Source organism: Bos grunniens, chromosome 3 (genome assembly GCF_055505025.1).
Source record: "Bos grunniens cultivar Pamir isolate PY7600 chromosome 3, Bosgru_T2T1.0, whole genome shotgun sequence".
Taxonomy (NCBI): Eukaryota; Metazoa; Chordata; class Mammalia; order Artiodactyla; family Bovidae; genus Bos; species Bos grunniens.
In genome coordinates, this window is record NC_141167.1 from 81,236,943 (window position 1) to 81,261,319 (window position 24,377).

Below are 24,377 nucleotides of genomic sequence, written 5' to 3' on the forward strand. Positions count from 1 at the left end.
ACTGGCTTAAAATGCAACATTCAGAAAATTAAGATCATGGCAACCAGTCTCATCATTTCAAGGCAAATATATGGGTAAACAATGGAAACAGTTAGAAACTTTATTTTCTTAGGCTCCAAAATTACTGCAGATGGTGACTGCAGCCATGAAATTAAAAGACACTTGCTCCTTGAAAGAAAAACTATGACAAATATAGACAGAATATTAAAAAGTAGAGACATTACTTTTCTGACAAAGGTCCACATAGTCAAAGCTATGGTTTTTCCAGTAGTCATGTAAGGATGTGAGAGTTGGACCATAAAGAAAGCTGAGCACCGAAGAATTGATGCTTTTGAACTGTGGTATTGTAGAAGACTCTTGAGAGTCCCTTGAACTGCAAGGAGATCAAGCTAGTCATTCCTAAAGGAAATCAGTCCTGAATATTCATTGGAAGGACTGATGCTGAAAATGAGGCTCCAATATTTGGCCACCTGATATGAAGAGCTGACTCATTAGAAAAGACCCTGATGCTGGGAGAGACTGAAGGCAGGAGGAGAAGGGTATGATGGAGAATGAGATGGTTGGATGACATCACCGACTCAATGGACATGAGTTTGAGCAAGCTCTGGGAGATAGTGAAGGACAGGGAAACCTGGCATGCTGCAGTCCATGGGGTTACAAATAGTTGGATGCAAATGAGTGACTGAATGACCAACAATATGATGCAACAAATTCACAACATTCTATAACTATAAAACCTTTCATTGATGTTTAACTTACCTAATCTAAATATTTTCTGAGTTCTTTAGGAATAGAACTTGGTGGGAGAAAAACTACCACTTCTTGAGCATTTATATTCCATTATGTATTTACTACTCAAGCCTCATATCTGTTATCCAGTTCACTCCTCATACACGATAAGAGATCCATAGTTTAACACATTCAGAGAAGGGGAAATAGACCCATTGACTGTCAGGCAGTCCTACTGAAATGTAAGTTACCAAGTAAAGGTACATTCTTCAACTTCTGTGCTCACTACTCTATTCTTTGAACCTAGAACAGTGACAGGAAGATAGAAAACCATTATTAAATATGTACTGAATAAATGAATGAGATTAAGAGACCTGTCCAAAGCAACACAATTACTCATGATAGAAACAGGATGAAATCTATAGTTGCTATTTGTTTCCTACAAGGCCCTATCATGAACCCATGATGTGGCAGTTGGACCCTAAGCTACTGAAGGAGAAGCCCTAAAGGAAAAACAGATGCCAAGGAGTTCATGGCCATCAGGACAGTACCCTGAACATTTGTTGTTGTTCACTCACTAAGTCATATCTGACTCTTTGCAACCCCATGGACTACAGCACTCCAGGCTTCCCTGTCCTTCTTAATCTCCAAAAGTTTGCCCAAGCTCATATCCATTGAATTGGTGATGCCATCCAACCATCTCATCCTCTGTTGCCATAGTACATATCAAATCATAGATCTCCACTGAGCTCATTAATGGGCCACAAAATAAAAGAGAGATTTAGATAAATTGGGAAAAGAGGTATAGACTTTCTTAGATTTGACTCATGAACGTATTATTCTATTCCTTCATTGCATGAAAGCTCTGATTTTATAATATTTTCAAACTCTTATTTTTCAGAAATTCATTAGATTCATTCATTGCATATTTTTCTCTTTTGCCAGATTGTAAAGTTTTTAAGCTGTATACCACAGAAAAAGAAAGAAAGAAAACACTACACTATCTAGTGACTTCATCTATAAACAACTTAAAGGGAAATATAAAAATAAACATATTTTTTAAATGCAGATATATTTTGAAGCAATATTATATAAGTACCAATGAAGGCAAAGAGAAGAAAGCTTCTTTGATATACAAGCAGTAAAAAATTAAGTTCTGTCTGAAAACTTCATTCTATTACACACTATATTTGGGGTGGGGTGGGAAGAATCAATTGTAAATACAGAGCCAAAGTACCATAAGTGGAATTTTCATTACTGTGAAATCACTGCTTTAGCACTTCCCTACTTTAAAAATATTAATAAATCATAGAAAAATATTTTTTTGTATTAAAAGCTAGAAAATTTTAATCCCCCCAATTGTCCTTTAAGTACATGTTCTAAAGTCATTTTAAATAAGGAAAAATATAAAATTAATTTATTTGAAAATCCTAAGCTACCTTATCGTCTATCAGATCAGATCAGATCAGTTGCTCAGTCGTGTCCGACTCTTTGCGACCTCATGAATCGCAGCACGCCAGGCCTTCCTGTCCATCACCAATTCCTGGAGTTCACTCAGACTCACGTCCATCGAATCAGTAATGCCATCCAGCCCTCTCTTCCTCTGTCATCCCCTTTTCCTCTTGCCCCCAATTCCTCCCAGCATCAGAGTCTTTTCTAATGAGTCAACTCTTCGCATGAGGTGGCCAAAGGATTGGAGTTTCAGCTTTAGCCTCATTCCTTTCAAAGAAATCCCAGGACTGGTCTCCTTCAGAATGGACTGGTTGGATCTCCTTGCAGTCCAAGGGACTCTCAAGAGTCTTCTCCAACACCACAGTTCAAAAGCATCAATTCTTCGGCTCTCAGCCTTCCTCACAGTCCAACTCTCACATCCATACATGACCACAGGAAAAACCATAGCCTTGACTAGACAGACCTTTGTTGGCAAAGTAATGTCTCTGCTTTTGAATATGCTATCTAGGTTGGCCATAACTTTCCTTCCAAGGAGTAAGCGTCTTTTAATTTCATGGCTGCAGTCACCATCTGCAGTGATTTTGGAGCTCAAAAAAATAAAGTCTGACACTGTTTCCACTGTTTCCTCATCTATTTCCCATGAAGTGATGGGACCGGATGCCATAATCTTCGTTTTCTGAATGTTGAGCTTTAAGCCAACTTTTTCACTCTCGTCTTTCACTTTCATCAAGAGGCTTTTCAGTTCCTCTTCACTTTCTGCAATAAGGGTGGTGTCATCTGCATATCTGAGGTTATTGATATTTCTCCTGGCAATCTAGATTCCAGCTTATGTTTCTTCCAGTCCAGCATTTCATTGTGTACTCTGCATATAAGTTAAATAAATGGGGTGACAATATACAGCCTTGACGTACTCCCTTTCCTATTTGGAACCAGTCTGTTGTTCCATGTCCAGTTCTAACTCTTGCTTCCTGACCTGCATATAGGTTTCTCAAGAAGCAGGTCAGGTGGTCTGGTATTCCCATCTCTTCCAGAATTTTCCACAGTTTATTGTGATCCACACAGTCAAAGGCTTTGGCATAGTCAATAAAGCAGAAATAGATGTTTTTCTGGAACTCTCTTGCTTTTTCCATGATCCAGTGGATGTTGGCAATTTGATCTCTGGTTCCTCTGCCTTTTCTAAAACCAGCTTGAACATCAGGAAGTTCACTGTTCACATATTGCTGAAGCCTGGCTTGGAGAATTTTGAGCATTACTTTACTAGTGTGTGAGATGAGTGCAATTGTGCGGTAGTTTGAGCATTCTTTGGCATTGTCTTTCTTACGGATTGGAATGAAAACTGACCTTTTCCAGTCCTGTGGCCACTGTTGAGTTTTCCACATTTGCTGGCATATTGAGTGTAGCATTTTCACAGCATCATCTTTCAGGATTTGTAATAGCTCAACTGGAATTCTATCACCTCCACTAGCTTTGTTCGTAGTGATGCTTCGTCTATAGCAGTGTTCTTATTTATTTATTTAATGTCTTACCGAATAGCTATTACGTATCAGGCCCACATTAAGGTGGAGAAACCTTAGATTTCATACTCTCATAGAGTTCATATTGTAGTGGTAAAATGTAGGAGACTAACAACAATTAGTAAGAATCACTTGAGAATAAAAGCATGAAAAACAATAATTTCAGAAATAATAATAGTAGTTACCATTTTGAGTGTCTACCCTGTCTAATATAGTACCATAATTTTAATCTTATTCATCTCACATAAAACACTGGAGATATATATTTACAAATGAAACAGTTAGGTCAACAAAGATTCAATAATTTACCAAATATGTGAAAAGTAGTAAATGGTAGAGTAGGATTTCAATCTTTGTCTACTAGTAAAAAACCCAGGCCTTTTAGCTTTCTTACACTGCCTTTCAAAACTAGCTAACAGTTTGCAGTGAGAATCAAACCCTTTCATAAAAAAGAAAAACATTATGTTTCATTATAGAAATACAATATAAAAGGCAGCTCTCCTGAAAGCTTCTCCCAAGAAAGCCCTTGCTGCTAAGGGGGCAGCTGCAGTAGCTGCTGCTGCCGCCAAGATTCCAGCAAAAAAGATCACCACTGAGGGTAAGAAGGCTCCAGCCCAGAAGGCTCCTGCCCAGAAAGCTGCAGGCCAGAAGGCAGCACCTCCTCCTAAAACTCAGAAGGGTCAGAAAGCTCCATCCCAGAAAGCACCTGCTCCAAAGGCATCTGGCAAGAAAGCATGAGTGCATAAGAGGCTATTCGAATCAGAATAAAAGTTCTTTTTGACATGCTGGCAAATTAAAAAAAAAAAAAGAAACACAATATTTAGAATGAGGATGACTGTTATAACCTAGAATTCCTAATAGCATAGTGGTTAATGAATCAAAATACTGAAGTCAGATGTTTGAAGTTAAACTCTAGATTTGTTACTAACTAACTATGAAACTCCGGACCAGTTAAACTTTGACCATATACTATTTTAAAAACTCAATTCAATACTTAATCATTATCTATCTTAGTTTACTCATCCATAAAGTTTGTATAAACACTGAATGAGTTAGTATATGTAAAGTACTTAGAACAATACTTAAGTACCTAGTTCAGTTCAGTTCAGTTCAATTCAGTCAGTGTTGTCTGACTCTTTGCGACCCCATGAATCGCAGCACACCAGGACTCCCTGTCCATCACCAACTCCCGGAGTTCACTCAAACTCATGTCCATTGAGTCGGTGATGCCATCCAGCCATCTCATCCTCTGTCGTCCCCTTGTCCTCCTGCCCCCAATCCCTCCCAGCATCAGAGTCTTTTCCAGTGAGTCAACTCTTCACATGAGGTGGCCAAAGGATTGGAGTTTCAGCTTTAGCATCAGTCCTTCCAATAAACACCCAGGACTGATCTCCTTTAGGATGGACTGGTTGGATCTCCTTGCAGTCCAAGGGACTCTCAAAAGTCTCCTCCAACACCACAGTTCAAAAACATCAGTTCTTTGGCACTCAGCTTTCTTCACAGTCCAACTCTCACATCCATACATGACCACAGGAAAAACCATAGCCTTGACTAGACGGACCTTTGTTGGCAAAGTACTGTCTCTGCTTTTGAATATGCTATCTAGGTTGGTCATAACTTTCCTTCCAAGGAGTAAGCATCTTTTAATTTCATGGCTGCAGTCACCATCTGCAGTGATTTTGGACCCTACAAAAATAAAATCTGACACTGTTTCCACTGTTTCCCCATCTATTTCCCATGAAATGATGTGACCAGATGCCATGATGTTAGTTTTCTGAATGTTGAGCTTTAAGCCAACTTTTTGACTCTCCTCTTTCACTTTCATCAAGAGGCTTTTTAGTTCCTCTTCACTTTCTGCCATAAGGGTGGTGCCATTTGCATATCTGAGGTTATTGATATTTTTCCCGGAAATCTTGATTCCAGCTTGTGCTTCCTCCACCCCAGCATTTCTCTTGATGTACTTTGCATATAAGTTAAATAAGCAGGGTGACAATATACAGCCTTGACGTACTCCCTTTCCTATTTGGAACCAGTCTGTTGTTCCATGTCCAGTTCTAATTGTTGCTTCCTGACCTGCATATAGGTTTCTCAAGAGGCAGGTCAGGTGGTCTGGTTTTCCCATCTCTTCCAGAATTTTCCACAGTTTATTGTGATCCACACAGTCAAAGGCTTTGGCATAGTCAATAGAGCAGAAATAGATGTTTTTCTGGAACTCTCTTCCTTTTTCAATGATCCAGAGGACGTTGGCAATTTGATCTCTGGTTCCTCTGCCTTTTCTAAAACCAGCTTGAACATCTGAAAGTTCATGGTTCACATATCACTGAAGCCTGGCTTGGAGAATTTTGAATGTTACTTGACTAGCGTGTGAGATGAGTGCCATTGTGCAGTAGTTTGAGCATTCTTTGGCATTGCCTTTCTTTGGGATTGGAATGAAAACTGACCTTTTCCAGTCCTGTGAGCACTGCTGAGTTTTCCAAATGTGCTGGCATATTGAGTCCATCACTTTCACAGCATCATCTTTCAGGATTTGAAATAGCTCAACTGGAATTCTATCACCTGCACTCACTTTGTTCTGAGTGATGCTTTCTAAGGCCCACTGGACTTCGCATTCCAGAATTTCTGGCTCTAGGTGCGTGATCACACCATCGTGATTATCTTGGTAGTGAAGATCTTTTTGTACAGTTCTTCTGTGTATTCTTGCCACCTCCTAATACTGTCTGCTTCTCTTAGGTCTATACCATTTCTGTTCTTTATTGTGCCCATCTTTGCATGAAATGTTTCCTTGGTATCTCTAATTTCTTGAAAAGATCTCTTGTCTTTCCCATTCTGTTATATAAACAATAAAGACATATTATCTACTTTTTTTTTGGTTTTTTGTTATCTAATCCTTATTCTCTGGAATAAGGGAACAGACCTGAAATGGGCACCTAATTTTAAGGACTCTTAACAATCCTTCTACCTCTCCCTATGAGTTTCACGTTGGTCTATCCATGTTTCTTTCAATGCTAGTAAATATTGGTCATTTATCTATGTAACTCTCCATCTCTGCGGCTTCTCTACACTCTTTAATCTTCCATTCTTATCCTTCTCTTGTTATGTTTTTTAATCTCTATATTTTTATTCTTTCTTCTTTCTCCATTTCAAACTTTCAAAAATTGATTTATAATTTACAATTTTTACATAATTTTCCTTTCATTGATTCTACCCTACAACTCCTGCAACTCAATTAGTATTTTATAATGTTCTACAAATCAGACCTTTATTTCCTGTTTCGAGGTATCAGTGCAGCATCTAACAGTGTTGAACAGACAAGCAAGCATTGACCATTTCTACATTGGGTGAATGAGCCTTATTGATTACTATTTTGTAACTTCACATCCGATATTCAGAAGAGGAATTAGAAAGATGAGGAAAAACAAACTTCTTTGCTACCATCTTTATTTTATTATTTTATATTTTGGATTCAGATTATTTTTTCTTCAAGAGCTTTATTATATTGTATTATATTAAGATGAAGAGTCAACTCTTTGGAAAAGACACTGATGTTGGGAAAGACTGAGGGCAGGAGGAGAAGGGGGTGACCGAGGATGAGATGGTTGGATAGCATCACTGACTCAATGGACATGAGTTTAAGCAAACTCTGGGAGATAGTGAAGGACAGGGCAGCCTGCAGTGCTGCAGTCTGTGGGGTCACAAAGAGTCAGACATGCCTGAATAAAAAATATTAAGTCATATCATATCATCATATCAGATTACATTTTATTTTAGGAAACATTCACTTTGATTTGTATGAACTCTTTCCAACTTTAAATCTCTCTCTTTCACTGTCCTTTGGATACATTGCAAACGAACATGAATATCTTCTGAACTGTAATCTAGTGCCAAGGTGGAGTGGGTTCTTCTGACCACTGCATTGTTATAAACAAAACTCACACCGTAATTTTCCCTCAAATGACATCACAGGATTTTCTATCCAAGCACAAATATCTTTGGAAGAGGGAGGCAACCAGAAGTGAAAATAGATGTAGGAAAATTATATATTATACTTTGTAAGGTTTGTATTCAGCATAATTTGAGCCAACATCTGTCCCTTAGATGTAGCCTTTCAATCTCTTTGAATCTTTAATGATTGGTATCCAAGCATAAAATACTTTGAAACAATTGATTTTCCATTAAAATCTTTTGCAATTGCATGGAAATGAACAATTTCTACTTCAGATATGAATAGTCAATTATTTTATTTTCAAAATGGAACGAAAATATAATCAATGTATATCTAGGTGATTTACACTAATTTTGAAAACATTTTTTTTTTCCAAAGGTAACATGAAAATCTTCTCTAAAAGTAAGTTCTCTTATAAGTTTTAGCTTTTGGCACTCTTTCGGAAGAAAGCTATAAGCATTAACCACCAACTCAGTACTACCCCAGGAAAAACATTGATGGGGGAAGAAAACACACCAGGGCCTCCCTAGGCTGTCTACTTGTTTGCTACTTAAAGCATGGTCCTCAGACCAGAAGCAACAGTACCACCTTTTGAGCCACCGTGCTTCTCAAATTTGAATGTGTTATGATTCGACCTTGGCCTGGGGTGGACTAAGATTCTGCTTAAGGTGATATTAAGGCTGATGGCCCATGGTCCACATTTTGAGTAGCTAAGATTCTAGAAAGTCAAGGGTAACTACTGTGAATGATGTATTTTAACAGCTTCTTTGTAATGATGTTTTATGATGGTATAATCTTCTATATATATATAGATAGATAGATAGATAGATAGATGAAGTAATTTGGAAATAGCAAATAATTGTTAAGTATACATTTATGACATAAGATTTAGAGGTAAAGACGTATGATAGGAAGAATTAAAGGATAGATCAAGTTTTCTAAGGCATGAAAATTACTGTGGTAAAAGGTCATAAGCATTTTATCAGACTAGTCTTGAAAAGAGAAATGCATCTTCTTACTGAAAAATGGCCCATAGTATGTTGAAGTCATGATTTTATTTAACCTTCCACTTGATAGCCACGTCCTGCTAATGAGTAAAAAAATGTTACGATTTCTTGAAGAATTTGCAAAGAAGCACTTACTGTTAGTGGTGTATGAACAGCCTATTCTTTTCATAAGGGAAAAATAGTAAAATCAGTATGTTTTGTATTATAAGTTGTCAAAATTTCTGAAATCTGTATTTTAATACTTTAAGAATGTGTGTTTATTTTTGACATTTCTTTATTCTGAATGAAATGGTTGTTTTTACTAATTGATTGATTTAATTCCTAGTATACAGGGCATATCATGATTGTGCAGCCTTTTGGGAATATTGCTATGTATATAAAATATTTGTAACAAATACATGTGTGAGAAATTTTAGAGCTATGAGAGCTGCAAAAGTATTTGGGAATCATCCAGTACAATTCTTTTACTTTAAAAAGGAAAAATCAGCATTCCAATGAAATGAAACTACATGATATATCCAAGATCCCACCCAGCTAGCTAGTGGCAGAAGTAGCCCAAAGCTCATGATGCCTAAGAGATTTTGTTTTTTCATAATAGTTTGAATATTTGTTTTGTTTATCTGAGTTCAGCTTTCCAAAAGCTCAGAAAATAATAATAATGATAATGATAAATGTGTGTAAGACAAAAAGTGCCCACCCTGTAATTATTTGTTTGGCCAATGTTTTTGCTGCTTCTGTTCAAATTAGATTAAAATATTTACTAACATATACATTGACTATAAAAATCAACAGTTTTATGGCAAATTATCAAATAAGAACTGATATATTTGTTGGAAGAAACATCTTCAAAATTCAAGGAACTGAAGGTTTAAGTTGAAAAACAAAATTAGAAATCCAATACACACATTTGAAATATGGATACTACTTTACCTGTTTTGAGTACAAAATAATATCATAATTAAAATATTTTTCACATTATGACAACTCTGAATTCTCATCTCCCCTTCATATCAGGAACTCAGCTTTTCCCCAATATCCTAAACTATTTCTAAAGACCCCACACTTGCTTGCCCTGGTTCATTAAATTCTTCCTCTTTTCTGCTGGTCTGGCTAAACTGACAAGAAACTGAGAACTCAGGTGTACCTCATTAAGTCAAATTTATGTAAGAGTTGGTCTTCACAACAGCCTCTCTTTGCGGTTAAAAAGTTCTCCAGTACCAAACTGCTCTCTTGGCTAGAGTTCAGAGCAGTTCAGCAATCTGGTGCAAGGCCATAAGCAATAGAAATTTGCCACAGAGCAGAGGCTGTGTTAGGCAGAAATGAAAGAAGTCCAAAAGTCAATCTGGCTCTGAGGTAAGGGATTTTTCAGTGTGACTGCTCATCCTTGGGGGAAGGATTCCTCCCAGTGTTAGGTTTTTTGAGGAGGTCCTACAATAAAAAGAATTACTTTGAGCCTTAACTATGACAGCTTATTTATTTTTTAGGATTTCTTTTTTAGAACAATTTAAGATTTGCAATGAAATTAAGTGGCAATTGCAGAGATTTACTATCTATCCCCTGTCCACCAGCCAATAATCATAACGATTATCAACATCCCCTGCCACAGTAGTATAGTTGGTACATTTGATGAGTCTACTGACACATCATTATCATCCAAAGACCATAGTTTACCTTATGGTTCATCCTTGCTGTTGCACAGTCTTTGGGTCTGGATAAATGTATAATGTCATGGATCCATCATTACGGTATTATACAGAGTGTTTTCGCTGTGCTACAAATCCTCTGTGCTCTTGCCACTCTTTTCCCTGACCCCAACATCAGGTAATCAGTGATTTCTTTTTTTTAACTGTCTTCACAATTTTTCTCTTTACAATAGTGTCAAATAGTTGGAGTCATATAAGATGTGGACTTTTCAAATTGGCCTCTTTTCTTTACATGACTTGATAGCTCATTTCTTTTTAATGCTGAATAATATTCCGTTGTCTGGATGCATCATACTTTATTTATCCATTCACCTACTGAAGGACATCTTGGTTTCCTCCAGGTTTTGGTAACTGTGAGTAAAGCTGCTATAAACATTCATGTGCAAGTTTCTGTGTGGACAAAACTTTTCAGCTTCTCAGAGAAAATACTGAGGAGCAAGATTGTTGGCTCATATGGTAAGAGAGTGTTTAGTTTTTTAAGAAACTGCCAAGTTGTCTTCCAAAGGGGCTGTTCCATTTCTAGTTCTATCAGCAATAAATGAGTCCCAGTTGCTTCATAGCCTCACCAACATTTAGTGTTATCACTGTTCTGGGGTTTGACCATTCTAATAGATATGTAGTGGTAGCTCATTGTGATTTTAATTTGCATTTCTCTGAAGACACACAATATGGAACACTTTTGATACATTTATTTGCCATCTGTACCTCTTTTCTGGCAAAGTATCTTTTAAGGTTTTGGCCCATTTTTTAATGGGGATGTTTGTTTTCCTATTATTGATTTCTAAGTATTCTTTGTATATTTTGGAAAACAATCCTTTATCAGATGTGTCTTTTGTGAATATTTTTCTCCCAGCATGTGGCTTGTTTTCTCACACTCTTAATTTTTTTTTCTTTGCAGAAAAAATAATTTACACCAAAACTTCAGAGTTTGGCTCACAGAAAGATTTATTGTAATGTCATGAAAGGAAAATATGTGTCTGTTGCCCCACCCCCCCCAATACTCCAAACTCCCTGAAGGGTTTCAGCAAAGCATTTTTAAATGAAAGATGAGGGAGGGGCAGTCACAGGGTATGTGAACAGCTCCTGTACAATTCTTCAATTGGTTGATGGTGAGGTAATAGGGAGGTCAACATTATTAATCCTTAGGGACTAGAAGTTCAGGGGCTACATGCTCATGACCATCAAGCAGTTAATTTCTTTCATTTGGTGGTGGTTTTAGCATTTGAACTACTCAGGAAATATGTATGAGATACTATTGTCTGACTACTTCAGAGAGAAGATATAGCAGAAGGTATGGGGGAAAGGTCTGTATTGGAAAGATCTCATAAGATCCTGCTCAGCTACAGGTGTATGATCTATTTGGACTTAATGTTGTAAAGGCTGTAAGGTCTAAGTCAAGATTCACTATTTTGTACGTGAGTGTCCATTTGTTTCAGCACTATTTGTGGAAGAGATTATCTTCGTTCCATTGTATTGCCTTTTATTCTTTTTTTTTTTTCAGAGATCGGTTTACTATGACATCTCTTAAGAACAGATTTTGCAGCTTGCTTGTCATTTTTTTTTTCAAGTACATACACAGCTGTAGGTCTGAGTGAAAAGTGAAAGTGTTAGTCCCTCAGTCGTGTCTGACTCTTTGTGAGTCCCATGGACTTAGCCTGTCAATGGAATTTTCCAGGCAAAAGTACTGAAGTGGGTATCCATTTCCTTCTCCAAGGAATCTTCCTGACCCAGGGATCAAAGCAGCAGCTCCTGCATCTTCTTGCATTGCAGATAGAATCTTTACAATGTGAGCCACAAGGGACACTGAGTAAGTTCCAGCATAAACTATTCACTGTGCTCAAATCCAATCTTCCCCAAGTCAATGTCAAGAAAAAGAGTACAATTCCACTTCTCTTATAATCCGAAGTCTCTTTGGCTCTTAGATAAAATTCTGGCTTCAAATACTGTTTACAGAAGTGTACTGCCAAAAATGAGCATAGCATTAGAAGGGCTTTTGACATGCTGAAGTATGAAGAATATACTTCTTTCAGAAAAGTATATATACACACACACACACACACACACACACACACACACACACACAATTGCTTCATATCTTTCTACATAACTAAAGAGGAAGGGCGAAGTTGTTTCAAAGGTGATATGTGTGTGTGTGTGTGGGTGGGTGGGTGGGTGTGTGTGTGTGGGTGTGTGTGTGTGTGTTTGTGCTCAGTCGCATCCAACTCTTTGCCAACCATGGACTGTGGCTCACCTCTGTTCATGGAATTTTCCAGGTAAGAATATTGGAGTTGGGATACCATTTCCTACTCCAGGGGATATTCCCCACCCAGGGATCAAATCACATCTCTTGCATTTCCTGCATTGGTGATAGCATGTAATTTGAACTAAGCATATTATTACTAACTTTTACACATCAGCCCAAAATCTGAAAAAAAAATGTAATACTCCATGTTTTACATAGTAATAGCTGTGTATCCATAGTAGATATCTAGTAGATATCCATGTATCTACTTGAGGTAGATACAATGATAGAGCTATAAATTGTTCTTCAGAACACTGAAAATAACTAAATTTGAACAATGGAAAACACATTTTCTATATAATAGAGAACACATTTTCTTCTTTGTTTCAACTTGTGCATGCATGCTCCTATGTGTATACATATAACTATTTATAACTGTGTCTTTAAGGTATCCTATATATTTAAAACTATCATGATTATCTTTATGCAATTTAGGAATGCAACATTTATTGACTCTGTGTAATAAACTAGAGAATGCAATGTGTAACCTTGAAAGAAAAAATTCTGTTAAAACCTCAGAATATTTCTGTATTTTTGAGTTATATATATATGTAAAAAATAAATTTTATATCTGGCTAATAATACTTTTCACTAAATATTTTACATCTTACATAACTGGCCCATCATTAATGATCTCATCCTTCAGTATAAACTATGGTCATGTACTGACCTAAGTGCCAGGATACAATATTGAATAAAACATAGGCAGGCATTTAAACTGAGATTCAGAGACTACTCTAGCCCTCATTGATCTCAGTGTCTTAAAGGACTTAGTCTACCATGCAATTTAAAATGAATCATAATCAGTCAACAATTTTGTATAGGTTTTATTTTTCTTCTCCAACAATACCATCCTAATACAATCTAGTAAGAGCAGAGTAATTAAGTATACAAATAATGAGAGACAATTTAAAAGATATTTTGAACCTGATTTAGGACCTAAACCAACAATTTACTAAGTTTAGCCTTTATCCTATCCTCTACTAAATAATGAAACGTATTCTTCAGTTAAGTTAAACAAATAGCCTTATTACGTCCAGTGACTAAGAAGAGGCTGCAACTAGAGTCAGAGAAAATTGTTAGAAGTTTATAACATACATGATGAATGATAATTAGGGACTGATCTGGGTAATAGTGGAAAAGATAAACTGAAAATAATGGCTATGAAATATCTACTCTGTTCCATCCTATTCCTTTTGATTCCCCTGCTCAGCTCTATAAAGCAGGGGACTGACCCTTGGAGAATCCATTTCCCATGCTCCATTCTTACTGGACTTCTAACAGGGTTAAGCCAACAGAAAACAGAAAATCTTCACTATTTTACTGGTATCACTAACAGGAACTTTTCATCTTCTGTGGTTCCAGCATCCTTGGATTGTTCAGATGCCAGCTTCTGCCTGGGACTTAGTCCTGGCTCTCACAACTCTACCTTCTCCTTTTGTCCCCATAGACTATAGGTAAAAGCAACTTCCTGCTGCTCCTAATCTCTAGGTTCTCATATTTTTCCCTGGTTGGCTTCTCAGTCTCTTCCATTAGCCATGTAAACAACACCTGGCATTCTGTTCGGTTCCGCTCAGTCACTCAGTCGTGTCCGACTTTTTGTGACTCCGTGAATCGCAGCATGCCAGGCCTCCATGTCCATCACCAACTCCCGGAATTTACTCAAACTCATGTCCATCGCGTCGGTGATGCCATCCAGCCATCTCTTCCTCTGTCATCCCCTTCTCCTCCTGCCTCCAATCCCTGCCAGCATCAGAGTCTTTTCCAATGAGTCAACTCTTCAATGATGTGGCCAAAGTATTGGAGTTTCAGCTTCAGCATCAGTCCTTCCAACGAACACCCAGGACTGATCTCCTTTAGGATGGACTGGTTGGATCTCCTTGTAGTCCAAGGGACTCTCAAGAGTCTTCTCCAACACCACAGTTCAAAAGCATCAATTCTTCGGCACTCAGTTTTCTTCACAGTCCAACTCTCCCACACATACATGACCACAGAAAAAACCATAGCCTTGACTAGACGAACCTTTGTTGGCAAAGAAATGTCTCTGCTTTTGAATATGCTATCTAAGTTGGTCATAACTTTCCTTCCAAGGAGTAAGCATCTCTTAATTTCATGGCTGCAATCGCCATCTGCAGTGATTTTGGACCCCCAAAAAATAAACTCTGACACTGTTTCCACTGTTTCCCCATCTATTTCCCATGAAGTGATGGGACCTGATGCCATGATTTTCGTTTTCTGAATGTTGAGCTTTAAGCCAACTTTTTCACTCTCCTCTTTCAATTTCATCAAGAGGCTTTTTAGTTCCTCTTCACTTTCTGCCTTAAGGGTGGTGTTGTCTGCATATCTGAGACATATCAATAATGCATAATATCTGCATTATTGATATTTCTCCCTGCAATCTTGATTCCAGCTTCTGTTTCTTCCAGTCCAGCGTTTCTCATGAGATACTCTGCATATAAGTCAAATAAGCAGGGTGACAATATACAGCCTTGATATACTCCTTTTCCTATTTGGAACCAGTATGTTGTTCCATGTCCAGTTCTAACTCTTGCTTCCTGACCTGCATATAGGTTTCTCAAGAGCAGGTCAGGTGGTCTGGTATTCCCATCTCTTCCAGAATTTTCCACAGTTTATTGTAATCCACACAGTCAAAGCCTTTGGCATAGTCAATAGAGCAGAAATAGATGTTTTTCTGGAACTCTCTTGCTTTTTCGATGATCCAGCAGATGTTGGCAACTTGATCTCTGGTTCCTCTGCCTTTTCTAAAACCAGCTTGAACATCCAAAAGTTCACGTTTCATGTACTGCTGACGCCTGGCTTGGAGAATTTTGAGCCTTACTTTACTAGTGTGTGAGATGAGTGCAATTTTCTGGTAGTTTGAGCATTCTTTGGCATTGCTTTTCTTTGGGATTGGAATGAAAACTGACCTTTTCCAGTCCTGTGGCCACTGCTGAGTTTTCCAAATTTGCTGACATATTGAGTGCAGCACTTTCACAGCATCATCTTTCAGGATTTGAAATAGCTCAACTGGAATTCTATCACCTCCACTAGCTTTGTTCATAGTGAATGTTTCTAAGGCCCACTTGACTTCACATTCCAGGATGTCTGGCTCTAGATGAGTGATCACACCATCGTGAATATCTGGGTCATGAAGTTCTTTTTTTGTACAGTTCTTCTGTGTTTTCTTGCCGCCGCTTATTAATATCTTCTGCTTCTGTTAAGTCCATACCATTTCTGTCCTTTATTGAGCCCATTTTTGCATGAAATGTTCCCTTGGTATCTCTAATTTTCATGAAGAGATCTCTAGTCTTTCCCATTCTGTTGTTTTCCTCTATTTCTTTGCATTGATCACTGAGGAAGGCTTTCTTATCTCTCCTTGCTATTCTTTGGAACTCTGCATTCAGATGCTTATATCTTTCCTTTTCTCCTTTACTTTTCACTTCTCTTCTTTTCACAGCTACTTATAAGGCCTCCTCAGATTGCCATTTTGCTTTTTTTCATTTCTTTTTCTTGGGTATAATCTTGATCCCTGTCTTCTGTACAATGTCATGAACCTCCATCCATAGTTCATCAGGCACTCTGTCTATCAGATCTAGTCTCTTAAATCTATTTCTCACTTCCACTCTATGATCATAAGGGATTTGATTTAGGTCTTATCTGAATGGTCTAGTGGCTTTCCCTACTTTCTTCAATTTAAGTCTGAATTTTGCAATAAGGAGTTCATGATCTGAGTCACAGTCAGCTCCTGGTCATGTTTTTGCTGACTGTATAGAGCTTCTCCATCTTTGGCTGCAAAGAATATAATGACTCTGATTTTGGTGTTGACCATCTGGTGATGTCCATGAGTAGAGTCTTCTCTTGTGTTGTTGGAAGAGGGTGTTTGCTATGACCAGTGCGTTCTCTTGGCAAAACTCTATTAGCCTTTGCCCTGCTTCAGTCTGTACTCCAAGGCCAAATTTGCCTGTTACTTCAGGTGTTTCTTGACTTCCTACTTTTTCATTCCAGTCCCCTATAATGAAAAGGACATCTTTTGGGAGTGTTAGTTCTAAAAGATCTTGTAGGTCTTCATAGAACCATTCAACCTCAGCTTCTTCAGCATTACTGGTTGGGGCATAGACTTTGATTACTGTGATATTGAATGGTTTGCCTTGGAAATGAACAGACATCATTCTGTCGTTTTTGAGATTGCATCCAAGTACTGCATTTCAGACTCTTTTGTTGACTATGATGGCTACTCCATTTCTTCTAAGGGATTCCTGCCCACAGTAGTAGATATAATGGTCATCTGAGTTAAATTCACCCATTCCAGTCCATTTTAGTTCGCTGATTCCTGGAATGTTGATGTTTACTCTTGCCATCTCCAGTTTGACCACTTCTAAATTGCCTTGATTCATGGACCTAACCGGAGAAAGCAATGGCACCCCACTCCAGTACTCTTGCCTGGAAAATCCCATGGATGGAGGAGCCTGGTAGGCTGCAATCCATGGGGTTGCTAAGAGTCGGGCACGACTGAGTGACTTCACTTTCACTTTTCACTTTCATACATTGGAGAAGGAAATGGCAACCCACTCCAGTGTTCTTGCCTGGAGAATCCCAGGGACGGGGGAGCCTGTTGGCTGCCATCTATGGGGTCACACAGAGTCAGACACGACTGAAGGGACTTAGAAGCAGCAGCAGCAGCAGCATGGACCTAACATTCCAGGTTCTTATGCAATATTGCTCTTTACAGCATCAGACCTTGCTTCTATCACCAGTCACATCCACAACTGGGTACTACTTTTGCTTAGGCTCCATCCCTTCATTCTTTCTGGAGTTATTTCTCCACTGATCTCCATTACCTTGCATTAAATTCCCTCTATTTTTCAAACTTTGAATGATGTCTTTGTTTTTGTATTTTCTGAATGGACCCTCACTGATACACACGTGCAATATGTTCAGTGTTTCTGGATTAGTATGTTCATGAACTAGTGAGGTATCCATTTAACTTAAGGCCACAGTTATATTCTGTCAAAAGCAGCTGCAAATGGATTTTTCTAGTTTGTACATCAGCTTTCCTTGTTTAAAGTTCTTTAGGCCAAGCAATAGAAACCCACTATTATTACCTTAATTCACAAAGTTTGTGGGTGAGAGTTAAATTTAAAACCAAAATGCAGGAAATAAAGCTAATAACTTGAAACTGTAACATCGTGCGTTCATTTCCTAGGACTATGGGAACATAGAACCACAAACTGGAGGGCTTGAAACACTAGAAATGTGTTTTCTCATAGCTGGGGAAGCTGGAAGTCTGAAACTAACTTTAAAGGCTTTGAGGAAGAATCCGTTCCATTCCTCTCTTTGCTTCTGATGTTTGCTGGCATTCTATGGTGTTTCTTGCCTTTAGTTGGCTTGTAGACTTATCACTCAAACATCTGTTTCCCATCTTCACCTGGTATTCTCTTCTCTGTGTATCTTAGTGTCTAAGTTTCCTTCTCCTTAAAAAGATATCAGTCATTGGATTAGGGTACACTTTGTTATGGTGTGCTGTAATTTTAACCTGAGAACACCTGCAAATACACATTCTGGACTCCAAGTGGACGTGAATCTGCAGGATACATTATTCAACGTAGTACTGAAGACCAAAGTTACATGTGTATTGCAGTAAATGTCAGTCACTGAAGGTAATCTGGGATGGTCTTTTCCACAGAACTTTAGCACATGTAACTCTGAAGATGTATACTTTGTCAATCAGCTGGCATTTATTGAACATTCCAATAGTTAAGCACCTACTAGGTATTTAAATATACAGGCACAATATTTTATAGCAGATCTCTAGAACACGTTTGTCTTTTACAACTGAAACTTTATACCTGCTAAACAGCAATTTCTCATTGACTCCTTCCTATTATGTGAGGTATCTAAACTAGTCAAGCTCATGGAAATGGGGAGTAGAATGGTAGACCTTATATTTTAAAGGGGGAAAAAAAAACAACAACTTACAGAAAGCAAGATAGGATAAAACTTTGAGAGAAAAAAGTTTAGTTATAAGATTTAGCTTAAATAAAGATATTTATCTTACACTTATCTACTGTGAAGCTTGGAGTTTAAAATAGTGAGTGGGAATTTTAAAATTCCCACTTTAAAATTCTTAATTAACCAAATATCAAATTCTTTATACAAAATAATCTATACATACAGCAAATAGAATAAAATTCTCTCAGTACTTTTTTCTGAACTGTATTCACTATTTCTTGAAAGTGGTACCATTTTCTTTTCAATATTGATTTCAGTTTTCAAAAATAGTTTAAATAACTCTATTGAATATCACCAGTTTATTTATACTCCTAGTCCCTGAATAATATTTCATTGTTGATTTTGTTTCAAAAAGGATGAAAAAATATTTTTATATATTTTAAAGAAATTTAGTTAAATTTTCTTATATTAATATTCTAAAGTATCTTAAAGCTGTTGGAAGTGTACAGTTCTGTTATTTTTCTATTCACATTTTCTTTTTAAAAAATGTAAGTATGCTAATTTACAAATAACTACAAAAATAAATAACTACAAGTATTCATGACATTATTAATCTTTTCTGTCATAAGAGTTGTAAAAACTACAATAGTGAATCTATACTGATTGATCCTCACCTTGGTTATTTTATCACTTTTTATAAGTATTCAATAACTACTTTGAAAAAACACATTACACTAACATATATATATATGTATATATATATACACACACACACATGAATATATATGTATATATATACACATATATGTATGTGTGTGTGTGTATATATATATATATATATATATGTATATAAATGTATGTTGTTTTGTTATTTAGTTGTTAAGTCCTGTCTAACTCTTTTTGCAACCCCACGGACTATAACCTGCCAGGTTATTTATCACTAACCCATATATATATATATATATGGGTTTCCCTGGAGATATATGTTTATATCTCCAGAAAGAAATTTGATTTTCCTCAGCATTTGTATTTTAGACACCTTAGAGCTACTATTAATATCCCCTTTCAGGAATTTTGTATTGGTAAGTGTACCTTCTTCTGATTGGCTTTGTAATAGGGAATAACAAATCTGACTTCATATCAGATCTGTTTCTTTTACTTTAAACTTTGTATTCTAATACTTTTGCTACAGGTTAATCACTAAAGTGATGTTGTCTATAGCTTAAAGCACGTATTATGGTCCATCTCCAGGAAACCTACCTACCATGCCTAATCCTGAGCTAAAATACCTTTGTTTGGCTCACAGGAAACTTCCTGATCAGGCGCACCTGTGAACAGCTGCAGGAAAGAAGAAATTAACACATCCCCTCTGGAGTTTGACCAGAACCAGGATGTATTTGCAACAATTTACCACCTTTTCTACTTTACCTCCTTACCTCACCTTCTTTATTCTATAAAACAAACTAGCATCCAAACTCAGCAAGATGGTTCTTTGAGACAGTAGTCCACTATCTCCTTAATCTTCTTCCTTTCCAAATAAAGTGGCCACTCCTTTTCCCAACAACTCGTCTCCCCATTTACTTGTCTGTCATGCAGCAAGCAGTATAAGCTTGAACTTGGTAATAAGTTTTATTATCAAAATAAGTTTTGTGATTTTGTGCATATGTCCCCATGAATATCTGGAGGAGGAAATAGCAGCCCACCCCAGTATTCTTGCCTAGAAAATCCTGTGGACAGAGGAGCCTGGCGGGGTATAGTCCATGGGGTCACAATGAGTCTGACATTACTGATCATTCAGGCATACATACCCCATGAATATAAAAGTTGCCAACATAATAAAAGTTTTCTCAGTTCTTACTGGCATATACCTTGGTTCACATTACTAGGCAGCATTTACTAAGATAGATACACGAATGCAGAAACACCTAAAAATGCTGAAATACCTGTGCTGGCTAGACTTGATGCACTCTAGTGGTATTTGGAATGAACAACCATAATTTTTAAAAATGTTAGCATACTTAGGGACTGAATACCTGCCCATAGGTATATTCTCAGTATTATCACTATACTGTTATAAGCAGGCCAGGATAATGTATTTATGCAATTGTCATGTACTCATTCATTAAACAAACATTAAGTGATGCTTATTGTGTGTAGTAAATTGTGTCAGATGCTCAAGATAAAAGCATAAAAGTCTTGACCGTGTCCTTAGTGTTAGTAGCTCAGTCGTGTCTGACTCTGCAATTTCATGGACTGTAGCCCACCAGGCTCCTCTGTCTGTGGGATTTTTCCAGGCAAGAACACCGGAGGGTGTTGCCATGACCTCCTCCAGAGCATCTTCCCAGCCCAGGGATCAAACCCTTGTCTCGTGTTTCCCACATTACAAGCAGATTATTTACCCACTGAGCTACCTGGAAAACCCAGCTAACATCAGGCTTAGTGATAAAAGACGAAAAAATTTCCCCTAAGATCAGTAACAAATCAGGGATGTCTCCTGTCAAACTTTCATTTGACATCACACTTGAGGTTCCAAACCAGTGCAATAAGGCAGGAAAAAAGGTATGTGTGTGTTGGGGATGGGATAGGTGGAAGAGCAAGACATTGAAATTGTAAAGGAGGAAGTAAAACTGTTCATGTTTATAAACTACTTTTTCTATGTAGAAAATTCTGTTGGAGATTTAAAAAAATCTACTAAACCTAACGAATGAGTTTATGTTGAATAATAATGGATCAATATAAGTTAATCAATTGTTTTTCAATATACTAGCAAAAATCCACTCAAAATAGATTAAAAACAATGCCATATAAAATAGCATCAAAAATATGAAATAGGGATATATCTGATGAAATATATGCATTATCTATGTACCAAAAACTGTAAAATCAATCCTGAGAAATTAAACACACAAATAAATAAAATTACTTAAAATGAAATAAATGAAACATATATACATATTTTGGAAGATTCAGTATTGTTAAGATACCAATTCTCCCCTAATTGTTCTCTGCTGCTGCTGCTAAGTCGCTTCAATCGTGTCCGACCCTGTGTGACCCCATATACGGCAGCCCACCAGGCCCCGCTGTCCCTGGGATTCTCCAGGCAAGAACACTGGAGTGGGTTGAAATTTCCTCCTCCAATGCATGAAAGTGAAAAGTGAAAGTGAAGTCGCTCAGTCGTGTCCGACTCTCAGCGACCCCATGGACTGCAGCCTACCAGGCTCCTCCGTCCATGGGATTTTCCAGGCAAGAGTATTGGAATGGGGTGCCATTGCCTACTCCAAACTGTTCTCTAGATTTAATTAAATCTCAGTCAAAATCCCAGAAAGTAATTTTGTAGGAATTGATAAGTAAATTCCAACAATTATATAGAGCTGGAAGGTGTTTAGAATTAACAAAACAATTTTATAAAGAACAAAGTTAGAAGACCTACTATCTAATTTTAAGACTCATTATGTAATTGGAGTAATCAGGGCAGTGTGATTTTGGCATATAGAACAGTATAGACTTTAGAATTAGATATATATGGACTTGGGCTTCCCAGGTGGCTCAGAGGGCATTCAGCTGCAAAGCAGGAGACACAAGTTCCATTCCCAGGTTGGGAAGATGCCCTGTAGAGGGGCTTGGCAACCCATTCCAGTATTCTCGCCTGAAAAATCCCTTGGACAGAGGAGCCTGGCAGGCTACAGCCATAGCATCCAAAAGAGTCAGACATGACTGAAGTAATTTAGCACACATATGCATGAACTTCCTGGTGGGTCAGATGGTAAAGACTAACCCTGGAATGCAGGAGACTCGGGTTTGATCCCTGGGTTAAGAAGATCCCTTGGAGAGGGAATGGCTACCCACTCCAGTATTCTTGCCTGGAGAAGTCCATGTTCAGAGGAGCCTGGCAGACTTGCAAAGAGTTGGACACTACTGAGCAACTAACACACACACACACACATATATATAGTCAATTTATTTTGATTATATTGCCAAGACACTTGAATAGAAAAAGCAAATATTTTCAACAAACAGCATTAGAACAATTAAATAAGCATATATAAAACATAAAAACAAGCCTCAGCTCGAAATAGTTTGAGGACCTAAATCTGGAAAACTTTTAGAAGAAATCATTGACCAAAATTTTCAATGATAATAAGTTTGATATATATTTCTTAAACATACAAATAGAGCAACTGTAAAGTAAATAAATCATTAATTTGGACTTTATCAACACTGAAACTTTTGCTCTTCAAAAGACACTCATGTGAAAATTAAAAGGCAAGCCCTTTCTAAGAGAATATACTTGCAAAATATATCTGTGTATTAAAAAGTAATCTTGTCCAAAAAAAAAAAAAAATGGCAGGCACTATCCAGGGTTGTTAGCAGTGTCCCCCTGGCAAACTGACATCCAATAAAAACCTGTAAATGTTGCCATGTTTGGAAATAATTTTGCATACATAATCTAGTTAGGAGATCATACTTGGTTACAAAGAAGGCAATGGCAACCCACTCCAGTACTCTTGCCTGGAAAATCCCATGGATGGAGGAGCCTGGTAGGCTGCAGTCCATGGGGTCGCTAAGAGTCGGACACTTTCACTTTTCACTTTCATGCATTGGAGAAGGAAATGGCAACCCACTCCAGTGTTCTTGCCTGGAGAATCTCAGGGACGGAGGAGCCTGGTGGGCTGCCGTGTATGGGGTCACACAGAGTTGGACACGACTGAAGCGACTTAGCAGCAGCAGCAGCAGCATACTTGATTAAAGTCTACCTAAATCTAATATTACTGTCGTTCATACAAGAGGGAAGTTTGGTCCCAGAGACACAAACACACAGGACTGAAGGCCATATGAAGACACAGGCAAAGAATGGAGTATACCACATACAAGCCAAGGAATATAAAAAATGTCACGAATGTCAAGAAATGCCAGAATGTAGAAAAGGCAAAGAAGGAGTTTCCTTACAGCCATTGGAAAGAGCATCACTCTGTCAGCAATTTTGAACTTTAGCCTCCAAACTAGGAGAATCAATTTCTATTATTTTAAGCCACCCAGTTTGCAGTACATACTCCTAGGTATTTACAGGAGAACTTAAAGCATAGGGCTTCCAAGGTGGTACAGTAGTAAAGAATCCACCTGCTGATGCAATGCCAGGGACCAGCCCCGGCTGATCCAGGGTATTCGAAGGAGAGACGGCGTAGGCGAAGATCAGGAAACAACTGCTTAATTAAATGTTAATTAAGGATATAAAGAGTAATAGAATGAGGATAGCTCAGTGAGGAAATTTAGTGGAGAAAAGTGGCTGAAATAAGGATAGCTCAGTGAGGAAATTCAGTGGAGAAAAGAGGCTGAATAATTCAGCCAGAAGGTAAGAGAAAGAACGACATGGTGAGACCAAGTTTCGGTGAACAAGGCCCGCACTTTATTTTCCAAAGTAGTTTTTATACCTTAAGTTATGCATAGAGGATAATGGGGGAAGGGGTAGAGTCAGGCAGCAAGCCAGGCTTTCTTCCTTATCATATGCAAAAGCTTAGGTGATTTGCATCATCTTCTGGCCCGGAGGCCTGTTAACATTTTAAGACCTTTTCTTCAGAAAACTTATTTTTCTCTAAAGGTGATTGGTCAGGAGCCACCCTCCAAAAGCATTAGATAAAGTTGCATTCCTACAGAGCAAAGGTGTGGTGGGCTATAACAAGAAAAAGAATTAACTCAAGGGTCCCAGGTTACAAATATTAAAGCTACTATTTACACCAATTATATTAATCAATACACTGCCAGGGACACAGCAGGTAAGGG